General features: G+C 26.5%; 1 protein-coding gene across 1 annotated transcript in view; it reads left to right on the plus strand.

The window, feature by feature from the left end:
- The window catches only part of LOC123296859 (titin), a 111,220-nt gene that overhangs the window by 7,522 nt on the left and 90,209 nt on the right, over positions 1–13,489 (plus strand). The window contains exon 2 of the mRNA XM_044878535.1: positions 5,806–5,849. The gene's annotated coding sequence lies outside the window, so the exon portion shown is untranslated. The remainder of the gene's footprint in view (positions 1–5,805; positions 5,850–13,489) is intronic.

The raw sequence follows: 13,489 nt of genomic DNA on the forward strand, positions 1-13,489 counted from the left end.
ATTATTAAATAATTTAAGTATTTGAACCATAATACAATATTTTGTCGAATTTCAGCTTACTTGATAGTGATAAGTGGTTTTGTTTTTTTGAAATATCATCAGGGTAAATCAACTTTTTGCTTTTATGAACTGCAACTCGGGTTAAAAGTTCTGTGTCCAGTAGAAATTTACAAATCTCCAGGCTACTGGATTGATAATCAATGAAACACAGCATCAAACTTGCTTATTTGCTGTACTTCGTTAAAAAACCACTTGGAACACTTGAATATATCAAGCGTGGCATAAATTGTCATCCTTCATGAATAGAGAGAGAATATTACTTTTGCTAAATGTGCGGATCGAATATTAAGCGGACAGGAATATACTTCTTTTGTGTCAACTATTTCAAACAAGAAGACGTGTTCTGAGCAAAATCAGAAATACTCTGAGGCAGCAGAATAATAAATAGCACTTTTAGAACCCGCGGTGAAACGGACCAATTGCCTTTGTATTTGGCCCGTGAACTACTAAGGTATATCTATCTGAAGCTACTATAGTGATCCAAGCCAACGCATAGTGGAGTATTTATACCAAATATCTGGTCAAAAGTCATCTCTTTTTTTCATCAAAAGCCGGTCACTTGAGTTACATCAGCCTAACCACCTGCCTATTTTGTAAGCCGCAATCTACCTGCTCTTAGGAATACATGTTATTATTGTTGCAATTCTCGATTTACCGTGTCATTCAATTTATGTTTACTGTGTTTGTTCATTATATTTTGACCAGAAATTTGATATAAACACTCCACTGTGGAACGTGATTCTCCTCCATATGGCTCGGATAAATGTCCTCCGTGGACAGCGTTACACCCTGTGGAGGTATAATCAAATAAATTCCTATTTTGATATAAACAGTACTTACTCTGCACACATCGGCGCATACCAATGTTATCTGCATTTGTAACCAAGGAATATAACAACAGCAGCAAAAAATGGACAAAAAAAAATTACAAAACGAAATACAAAAAAAAAGTATGTGACTTTTTAGTAGTGAAGACTTTTATATTATAGAGTTGATCGGCTCGACTCTCTCATGAAATATTCAATAATGTGCTATAGTTATTGTTCAGTTGTTGTGTTGTGACTGTTGCCTCTCTTGCCATTTTTACATTTCGCAAGACGATGTTCGCCTGGCCTATGCTGTAGTCGTTTACAATAATTTTTTTTTTGCAGCATCTCTTTGGGCTTTATAAAATAATATTATGTGATGCCAACTTTAATGCAGTTTAATGTATATACAGTGAACACATTATTATTATTTTTATTATATTCACAGTGGTTGTATTTTTTTTTTGCAATGTGAATTCTATTAAAACAGTGGCGATTTGCGGAGTTTTTACTTTGGTTAGACAGACATACTACGGCAGATATATTTTCCGATCATCGTAACACGTTGAGAAACTATTGCTGCAATTTATATTAATTTTTATCTTATTCCAGAAACATCTTATCTTTACAATTATGTGAAAGTTTTTCCCAATTATCTAATATGATTTTTATTTCAATAAAATATTTCTTTTTAAAATATGAAAAGAATTTTACTTAAAAAATGAAAGGAATAAAAGAAACTAGTTTTTAATACTTAATAAATGTTTAAAGATACTGCACATAACTGATGTCTTAAGTTAATATTTGTTTTTTACCTCGATTTAAAAAATATTTGTAAAACTTTTACGGCACCAGTAACAACAACACTTCATAATATCCTTCGTTTAAATGATCTTAGATTGAATCACAAAAAAATAGGTACAAAATTTTAAAAGCCCTGAATATTTCTTTTATGGGAAAAAATAAACTGCATACAAATTGATTTGACGACACAATTTCGATTTTATTAAAAAAATAAAAGGAAATTTTTTTTTTGATTTCCTAGCATATACTTTTTTGGATTATTTATAAAAAAAAAAACTCGTGTAATCTGATCAATGGGTATGTAGGCAACATTTAGTAACAACGCTTATGAGATTGCCGTGATTTTGACACCTGGACTCTTTCTTATTTCAGCGCGAAGATAAGTCAAAAACAAATTATTTTGCCCCACTATCAATAAAACAGTGTACTAAAAAAATTTTGCAAATTTTAATTAAATATCATTCGATGGATTTGCGAATATGCAATAGAATGCTTTTGGATTTATGTAGAGCAGATGTTTTAATTCCTCTTTCGGCGTGCACAAACACATTATTCAGTGAATAATAAATGACTAGAATATAGGGAAAAGTTCAAATATTAAAGTGCTACTTCCGTTAACAATGATTATCCTAAATAAGCCTTATTATTATGATATTAAAAATATACCACCTCTGATAAAATAAATAAATAATATAATATAATATAATCTTCTTTTTTATATTTCTAGTATATCGCCTGTAAGGATATGGTTGGGTACTGTACCTTAGATCGCGATATTCATATGTTTTATTTTGTTTTTGTGATTGCTACATTAGAAACTCAACAAGTTTTTCGAGAAAATTACTAGACATTAAGAGAGTTGAGTATTTATTTTTAGACAGTTCATTCATACATTTGAACAGTATTGTTTTAAATTACTATGGTTCCTTAATATGCATCTATTTATTTCACGCCTGGTGAAACTCAGTTTGAGCTTGTTAATAAAGCTCTATTATGAGGCACAGGTTGTCGTCACAAGGTCAACTGATTTTTTTAATAACAAAAGGCAGAATACCTTTAATTGAAGGTACATGAAACTCCAAACTTTACGTTATGTTTAACAGTTTCAGAAAAAAAAAATTTAATTTCTACTTCACTTGAAAACAAAAACAAATGTATTAATCAACAAATGATAATGAGGTTTAGCCTCCGTTTCTCTGACATATATGCCTATAAGAGAGGCCACTCACATCATTATTTGTTGATCTTTATTAAAAACAAATGTATAATCCTTCTCTCGGTTGGTTGCCTTCTGATTAGCTTTATTTGCTTGCAATTGCTGTATCAGAGATAAGAATCTCCTTCAGAAAATTGAAAGGAGATCCAAGGTATATTATAATCAAGGCACAACATTTTACCTGATTTCTTCTGTAAGGATACATGTAATATTAACAGAGACAAACAATATCTAGACAATTTGACAAAGATAGACAACGTATAATACATACATGCATGCATACGTATATACTGTGGTAAAGTGTAGACATTCATTGTCTAAATAAACAATGAAAAGCTTCTGGATAAAATACCTGTTTCTTGTAGTTTTTAGTTTTAATATATATTATAAACCTATATATTATAAAATATACAATTTTAATATATTATAAGAGTATTTTTATGTGCAGTGTATCATAAACAAGTTAACTTTTTTGTAGTTACCACACAAAAAAAAATAAGTATTCAATAACTAAATGAAACTTGTTGCAAAATCAATTGCAAAACATTACATTTCGATAAAACAAGAATCTTTTAACTTTGCAAACTATACTGAAAAATGGTATGCTCGATTATTCATTTACAAAAATTTAAGATCATGCAATCAGCACAATGCAAAAAGATACTTACCGGTACCATGATAAGGATTTTGATAATGTTACGATAATTATCTAATAAAGAAGTAAGCTTCTTAACGTATTCAACTTTAAAATGTAAATTTTGGGAACACATTTACTGTCACAAATACATTTATCAAAAGTTGAGGCTATCCTGTCTTCAGCATTTTGTTTTACAGTTAAACATTTTTTCCGAAAGATAAAAAAGAAAAATGGAATGATTAAAGAAAGTTTTTTGATGAATGATGGCGCAAATCGTGTTTTTTTAACAAAATAGTATAAATTTCTAAGAAATCGCATTACTGTAAATAACGAACTCTTAAAAATTAGTTTAAATTTTAAATGACGAATTTCATGTGTATTACTAATGACGTTTGCAATATACCTACCTATGTGGAAACCCCCCATAACTGATATTGCATGCAATCTTATTTGAGGTTGCCAGAGGATATAAAAAATTTAGGCCACATTTTTGTATGTCTGTCTATTTAGACTAGGTGAATGCACTCTGATGCTCTTGATAATACATTTCTCGAAATATTAACTACCCAGAATTTGAGACAAAAAGTTTTAAATTGCAAAGATTCTACTTCCAAATAACTCTGCGTTTAAGAAATTTATTATTATTAAATTTAATCTTGGGTTGGGTAAATCGCACATTACTTTTGGAACATACAGTATTTTTTATCAGATTAGTAATAAAAATAGTTAATAAAAAATAACATTTGTTGATTAGTTTAACTAATAAATTTCAATACAAATACGTTTAATAAATCGATAATTTATATTTTATTTTCTAATAACAATACATATGACTCTGTTAGAATCAATCGTTTATATTTAATACCAACATATATATACATAATTATAAAATGATTCTTACAATTCATCATTCATAGAATTTCCTTAGCTAATTTAGTTATTTATTTGCTAATTTAACTGTTAATCATCATTATAAAGTATTTCCTTTACAATTATTCTTATTTTTAATACCTGTGAACTCTGTGTATTTAAATATGTATGATAGAAAGTTGCTGTCATTCGTCTTGAAACTCAAAAACATTATATCTTAACATTTTGAAAAATCCTCTATCACTTAAAAATGTATGTTATATATATATCTGGATATATAAGAGTAGTTTAAAAGAAAGGATAATTTATTTTTCAAAAATGTAAAATTTGGATTTGCGCGATTATTATAAACAAAACTGTGATAAGTGATTACAAAACAGAAATAAGTTAGGCTATAATAAATCAATAATTTACTTATTTTTAAAGTTATTGTCTAAGATATTGGTCTGTACTCTATAGCTTATTCCAACCGTGGCTTCACTTTTTCTTTATAAAACTATTGAATGAATTCTCTTCACATGTGATCTCATAAATTTTAACATTCAATATATTTTAAAACTAATCAATCATAAATCAGGTCGACAAACTCTTTAATAATATATTTTTCTGTTATTTGTTGTTGTAGGCGTTATAATAAATTAATCAATTTATAAAATATCAAATCATTTTTGTAATTTTATATGCCATTGACATACGAAATAACATTCATGAAAGGGTAAATGTTCTAAAAATATTAGAAATAACTGTTATCTAATCAGAAAATAGAAGGTACCGTAATACGTAATAAAAATTTCTTCGTGTTAGTAATTTAATTCATAAAAGTATTTATAGCAGCATAGGCTTAATCTTAACAAATCGACAAATCGAGAAAACTGGCAAATACACAAAATGTTAATAAAATAGACGCATTTTGAATGTGAATTATAAAACTTTATTCTAGTTTGAAAAAATTTCGTCAAAAAATAAATAAATCGATCAAACATTTTCGATTTTTAAATTTTTTAATAGCCTTGCTTTAAAAGTTCTAAGCAGCGAACTATTTAAAAATCAAATGAAAGTTTAAAAACGAGTAAATAAATAAATTGTTAAAAAAATTATACTTTTAATTTCTGACAACTAAAAAACTTAACTAACCGGAGCCGATGTATCATTTTACTTTTTTTTATTTATAATTACTTAGTTAAATATTGTTTTTTTTTTAATATTTAATTAGAAAATTATGCACAAACACGTGTACTAACTGTTCAAACGTAACAGTTCATTGCAAAATTAATATAAACACACAAAAAAACAGTATTTAAAAAAAAGAATATTTTGAATAAATTTAACACCGTTAGCTGAAGTTGTGATTACTTCTTTTTAAAATTTAAATATTTAATTAACAATAATTATTGTTTTTATTTTTTTTACAGATTTCCATTATAATCTCATATAATAGTCTTCAAATTCAACAAAGGTAAGATGGAAATTTTAAATATTTTTCACATATGATAATTTTATATTTATACTAATTTTATTGTGTATAATATTATGTTTATTAAAATTAAGCGTAACGAGTTTATAAACGCAAAAAGCATTTTATAAATACAATAAAATAAATTGTGTTTATTTTTTTCAATTATCTTTAAAAAATATTCATCGTGTACTAATGCCGTGACATGTATGACCTCAAAAATTTCAACAATTTTGTGATTGAATTTACAAAAATTTGTTGGATAATGAAATGTATGAAAAACTATATCCCAACAGTTTTAATGTAGCTCTATTTATTTAATATTCTGATCTTTTTGGTCCGGGACCTAAATGCCTTAAAATGATTAAGATCATGGAAGTACTTAAATCGGGTTTTACACTCGTTTTGAAAAATAACAGTCAAATTAGAGTTAAGTTGCAAAGACATGCATTTCGATATATTATAAAGATGGTCAATCCGAAAACTTACAATACCTTGCTTCTATTGCAATTTTTTCAAGGTTAAATAAATTTATTTTCCAATCTTTTCTAAATAATATAAAATAAACAAAAAAATTTTCTCGTTCAAGATCAAAAATAATTAATAATTAACCAAATAATATACATAATAACTGCTGTATAATCAAAAAATTAATATTTATTAATAAAAAATAATAATAATATATTATTAAATTATGCAAAATATAGTAATTTAATGTATTGTGTTGGCAGTGAAAGTTTTTATTTAGTCAAAGTCAGATTACCGCATGTATTTATTATTAAATAATAAATAAAATATAAAAAGATTTAAATAATGAACTTGATCTTCAGCGAGCGCACTTGAAAGAGTTTAATAATAATAACATAAGACAACAATCTCTACTTATTTATAATACATAAGTTAATCTTACTTAATACTTTCACGACTGAGAACACATTTTACTTCTAGATTACTGCTATCTAGTGAACCCATCATGCATATATACACACTTCTTATACTTTAGTCTATTTATTGTAATATTTATATTAAAATAATAAATATTACAATATTTATGTATGCAACTCTATTTTATTAATTTATTATTTATGAATTAATGATTTAATATACATAAAATATGACCTTGATAGTTACTTCTTCAATATTTTATTAATAATTATACATACAAAAAACGTTAAAAATAAATTAGGGTTTTTTAAGATTAAACAGTTTTTTGGGTACGGAATCCTACTCCTTAAAACACTCTCCATTAAATTACTTTAATTATAAGACCACTCTCAATTAAATTACCTTTTAAACAAAACCAAAAAAATCATAATTGGTTCTCCCGTTTAGCGCTACGATGCCACAGACAGACACACACAAAACACTCCTTTTTTTTTAGTTCGGGGAAAAAAAACTGGTTGTTCAAAATTATTACAATAGACGTATTGAATTTCAATGTATGATTGACTAAAACAAATTCGAATCCAGCGAGTAAAAATCGCTGTAAAAACTTTAAGCTCACTTCAATGTAAAACGTTAGCTACTTTTATATTTATTTTTTATGGAATTCTAAGAAATGAAAGCTTTTCGTCAGAGTTGGAGTATTTCTCAATTATATCACACTCTAGTAATAAATAAACACGATTTTTGAATTTTTGGTGATTTTTCCGATTTTTAGAGATTTGAAACCTTGAAAAATTTTAAAGAATCTGGAAAATATTTCTGCTTTCAATTTGCGTAAAATCTTTAAGAGTAAAATTGACCAAAATAATACAAAAACGGTATTTTTGGCAACTGAGCGTGTTTTTATAGAGCAATTTCTTCAATGGACACCTCAGAATGATGTTTGGTCATTTTGAAGTATTGAATTTTTTGCTAGATTACTTTCGTTAAACAAAGAATTTACAAATTTAAATAAATAGTTAGATATACTACAAAGTATTCAGTTTGTAATCTTTAAAGTTGGGAATTTGGATAATACAATATCAAAATCATTAAACACTTTACTTAATTATATCTGATAATGAATAATAAACATCTAATTAATATAAAATTAATTTACTAATTAAAAGGAAATTAAATTTAATAATATCCCTCATATGTGTCAAATTATATTTATAGAAATTACACATAAATTAAAATTATCAATAAAGTATCAATTCAATTAATAAATTTTTCAATAATAATTAATTATTATTTACTAATAATTCCATGCAAATATTTCAGAATTTATCAACATCGTTCGAATTAGTTTTATATTATGATAATAATTTAATTTTTTATATAAATAATTTACAAATATAAATTATATTTTGTTTATGAAGTACATTCATGCGTGTTCAGGTTATTCAATTTATTTTAAGGGTTCAGGATGCAATACTTGTTTATTCGTCCTTTGATATCCTTCCAGACCAAAAATTAATTAATTACCTAAATCTTTTAATTGAAACATAGTTTAATATTTTCATGAGATGATGCGCAACCGGTTTTGCACAAGTTTTAATTTTAATTTTTTTCAACCTTTTCGTGTGTTTTTTATTGATTTGTTAATTTCTATAGAGTCTATTGTGCTCTTTAGTGACAACATTGAAGATCAAGGATGTACAGTTCCTTAAACAGTGATATTTCACAAATATTACACACATTAAGTTAAATTCCACCAAAATTAAATAAGCTTAAAAAAAAAATTAAAAATTATGAAAAATAAAATAAATTAAATTTATTATTTGCACGCTATAAAACAAAATATTATTATAATTAATGTAATTTAACACTAAAATGTGCAAGACTTCTTCACAAAAGATTGCAAGCAACAAGACATTCAACACCGACTAGACCAGATATAAACAGACAGACTTGAAAACATTAAATAAATGTTAATATCTATTCTGAATATAAACAACAAGATAATATGATGGCTATAATTAGCAAAGATAATTATACCTACATTATAACACACTAAAGCAACAACAACAACAAAAAAAGGAAAAAACTAAGCTATTATATATCTTAAAGTCATAAAACAATTGCATAGGTTTTTTTCCCTTTTTCTACAAAATAAAAAGTTTTAATAATACTCAATATATACTTTGCACTAGTACAGAATGATTGAATATTGGATATTTAAACTGAAAATATCCAAAAGAGTTTTTGTGGAATATTTGCTTTGATTTAAACATTATATAATACCACGGAGTAACATGGTTATTCAATTTCGTTGTTTTTCGATATACGACATAAAATAAAGTGCTAAAGCATGGACAGACAATTTCGTTATTCGCACCGTTTAATTAATTAGTGTTTTTCAATAATTTTAATTTTACATTTTCTGTAACATTAACATGTAAAGAATTGCAAATTAGTCATAACAGCCTCCTTTAACGCCAAAATTGTACACTGGAAGCACTGGCATCGGTACAATTATCGACATACAATTATCGATATACAATATACAATATGAAGTGATTTGCAAAGGAAAAAATAAGAATCCAGACAGTTCTTAGTTCGTATTTTAATAATCTGTATTTAATTTTTTTTTAACAATAGGGAGCAATGGAAATATCTTGTTTTCCGATAACGAGGCTGCAATGAACAACTATGCAAGTGGCATTTCAATAAATCATTTCACCATTAATTTAAAAAGACTGGGTTTATCTTTCAAAATGCATACCTCCGTTAATCTTTCAACGGGTATTTAACTCGTACATTTTATAATATTAAAAATTACTATATGAACATATCAATATTGCAATATTATTCTATAAACACGTACAATAAAGTCTCACACTAGTACTATAATACGGGTGTAAATGAACTTAGAAGTGTGTATTTGATATTAGCCGGTAGAATAAAATATCTTTAAAACACAAGAGAAAAAAACAAATATTAAGTAAAATTTTATTATGTACCCATAAAATTTAATTCAATTAACAATTTTAAATGCTGTAAAAAAGAATTAAACAATGAAAATAATATATTTTATGCAAACAAAAAATTTTTAATTGTTGAGCAGGTCAATAGTTTTAGAGACTTAAAATATAGAATCCAAACTCATTATTATATAACATGTTTTACAATCACTCGCTCCTTAAGGTGGATTTTATACACAATACTTTTTGATTGATAGGAAATTGACATAAAATTTTCATATGTTCAAATGTCCGACTGAATTTTGAAAATTCCAATCCCGTTTTAAAAAGTTCCCCAAATGAAAGTATTTATTTTGGATAGCATACCTCGCTCTTGTTGAACTGTGCTGAAAAAGTTTTTTTCGTCCCTATTCCCACTTCGATTTCTTCGAATTATAGCAATGAGATAGCCTTAGCGATTATACTCGTCGAGAATACTCCACGAGATTCTGGACTGAGGGGAGGGGAGTTATAGTGAAGTTATATACAGAGTATCCCAGAAGGCTTAAGCAATTATTCATCGATTGCAGTTTTTGGATTCAATCTACCTTTCACGAGATACGACTTCATTAATTTTGATGTGTAATTTTGAAATTTTTTACTGTTCTTAGTCAAACGGAAATTTTTAGAACAAGCAATTATTGCACTTCATCCTCTACAAATTTTCCTGTCTTAATATTTACATTGATTGATCAAAAATTTATATTTTTGAACTTTGAACGTAAATGTTTAAGTTAGAAAAACTATGCTTATATTATATACTTTTGAGTAATTACACTTCAAACGTTTTTAAAATTTTCCAAACTCTCGTAAAATTACCATTACATTCTAATTTTAATTCCGGAAATTTTAAACGGGGGCTTTGAACTTGAAAGAACAAAAAACGAAGATGGAACGGTGTATGTGAAAAAGAAATTTGTCAAACATATGTCATTAATCACAAAAATAAAATGAATTATAATCGGTTACATATTTAATTAGTCTAGAAATTTTACAGTGTCATAAAATAAATACATCAGGCATGGGCAAATGTGACTTAGAGATGTCCCTAACACTTCTCTAACTAAATAACGAGCAAGACAGCGACAACCTAACCAATGTCATACAATAATACGAGTAAGACAAAGAGATAACATTTTTTTTTCTACCTATCTCATTACTAAGAGCCTAAGTGGCCGAGCGGTCTAAGGCATTAGTTATAGACCGTAAGTTTACTTAGACTTAGGTTGCGGGTTCGAATCCAGGCAGCGGCAGTGTGAACAATTATAATTAATGGGAGTGCAGAATTGATCACATTGTCGTCGCTTGGATAAGAACGTAGTAACCGACTCCACCCACATCAAAAATGTAATTGTAAATATAATTTGTAATTAAATAAATAAAGATTCACAAATAATGATGTGGGTGGCCTCTGTTATAGGCGTATATGTCAGAGAAACGGAGGTTAAACCCCATTATTATTATTATCTCATTACTATTAGAGAAACTGAGATAGGTAGAAGAGTCGTATACCCGTCTTGCTTCCTCCCCTAGGAGCTATAAAGTTTATGGCACTCAATAAAGTTTTAACAACGGTGACTTTGACTTAAAATAACTCGCCCATGCCTGCAGTACATACTACATTTTTACTAGACCTCCGCAAGTTATATCGGTATCAGTGACCGGAAGTTCTATATACATATAATCTTGAAAAGATTATAATCTTTTTTTTTTTGTTATGTTTTGTTTCTAAGGTTGTTGATCTTGGTTGGGATTATAATTATGCGAATAACTTTTTTCACTGTAATATATTAAATAGTAAAAATACATACATTTTTGTTTTTGTTTGAGAACTACTGATATTTTTATTCCATTCATTTGTTTCATAATGTGAACAATATTCAATTGTAGTATTATTTGTTCATAATTATATAATCTTTTTTAATATTATTATTATTATTATTTTATATTTCTTTTGAAATTGTTATTATTATATGGTTGCAATGAACTTGAGGCTCGATGGGTAAAGAAAGTTTACGATTTATTTTATATGAAGAACAAAAAATTAAACTGAATTTACCGTAATGTTTATGTAATTTATATCACTTATGATTTTTAATGTGAATATTGTTTTTATTATTTATTTATTTATTTCTATTAAATATAAACAAAAATATTTTGATGATTGTATGAATCATAAAACTAGAAACAAAAACTTTTGTATTGCCAGAAGAGGAAATGTGACGAGAATGTGTCTTTTTTCGTCAATTATGGACTTTATTCGATTTATACAATTCCCATATTCAAATCCTCGTCTCGAGTTGTTGCCATTTGGCTTATATGGTGTAAACTGTAAAAATATCTTATTTCATACAGTTTTACTAGCATAATTAAAGATGAAAGTTTAATTTAAGCATAATTAAAGATGAACTTTAATCAGTTTTCTGATTCGAAAACGGAAGCGGGTAGAATTTTACTAGAAAAATAACTTATGATATTGAAACGACTAAATAACAGCAAAGTTTTGAAATTATGCTTCAATCTTATGGCAATACTCAACGTTTCCGAAGCTTGGTTCTAAATTTTATTACCCATTTAAGCTGAATTCTTTCAGTTTTAAAATTTTTTTACGAAAACCAGTAAAAAAAGTACGATAACAAATTCATCTAGGTCTTGTTATTATTGTTTACAATATTACTTTATTTTTACGACATTACAATAAAAATTGATCATATTTCGTTTATGTTTAACAAAAACAAAAAAATAAATATTTGTTTTTGAAAAAATATTTCAAATCAATCAATTGAAATCGGTTATATTTTAAAAAAATTAGGCGTATATAAAAAGTACCATTCAAAAGTCAAATATTTTTCGTAAAATTTGAATGTTTTAAAGAAGTATGAAAAAACCCGTCATCAATTCAAACGTTATACACGTGTAGTAAATATAAATTTTTATTTTGGAATTCATTTCTAAACACACGAATGCCAAAGCACAAATTTTCAAAGAGACAAAGTTAAAGTTACTTCTTAGGAACTTTTTTGCGCTGATACAAAATAAATCTTAAACTGAAAACCGATTAATAAATTAAGTTTACGAAATGCATATTAAGTCCTAACTACAAATAGAGTTTTTAACAAACTATAAACATTTTATTTGAAATTTATAATCGGCAATTTATAATCACTTTTACACAAAATAATTTTAGGTTTTTTACTATAAGCGTTCGGATACAGTCCAGTTATGTACAAAAGTATAAACATTACTTTGTTGAATTGAACAAAATATATCCGCGAAAACCACTCACATCATAATATGAATATCGTAATTCGTTGAACACTTATATACATCTACTAATCTAATCCAATAATTATCGGGATTTTACTGATTTGTTGGTTTTTCCTAATAATTTAGATTTAGTGCCTTGCTTTATTATGCTTCTGTTCTTCTGTAAGCATTACTAAGTTTTTATGAAATTAATAGACAAGAATAGAAATCAATAGAATAGAATATTTTATGTGCCCTCGATATGTTTCTCAGAAAATATCTCAATGTAAAGTTTCTTCTATTTTAATTTTTCCCCGAAATTTGAATCGTTAAGGAAATGATTTGTCCCCCAATGACATAAATCACCAGATATATAAATATACATATTTTAACTCTAATTATATGGAAATAATATAAAAAATAACACGAAGCAAAAAATATCCATTGAAATATATATTTTATCTTCCATAATGGATATCTAAATTTCAATAATTATTGCATAATTAT

Source organism: Chrysoperla carnea, chromosome 3, assembly GCF_905475395.1.
Source record: "Chrysoperla carnea chromosome 3, inChrCarn1.1, whole genome shotgun sequence".
NCBI lineage: Eukaryota > Metazoa > Arthropoda > Insecta > Neuroptera > Chrysopidae > Chrysoperla > Chrysoperla carnea.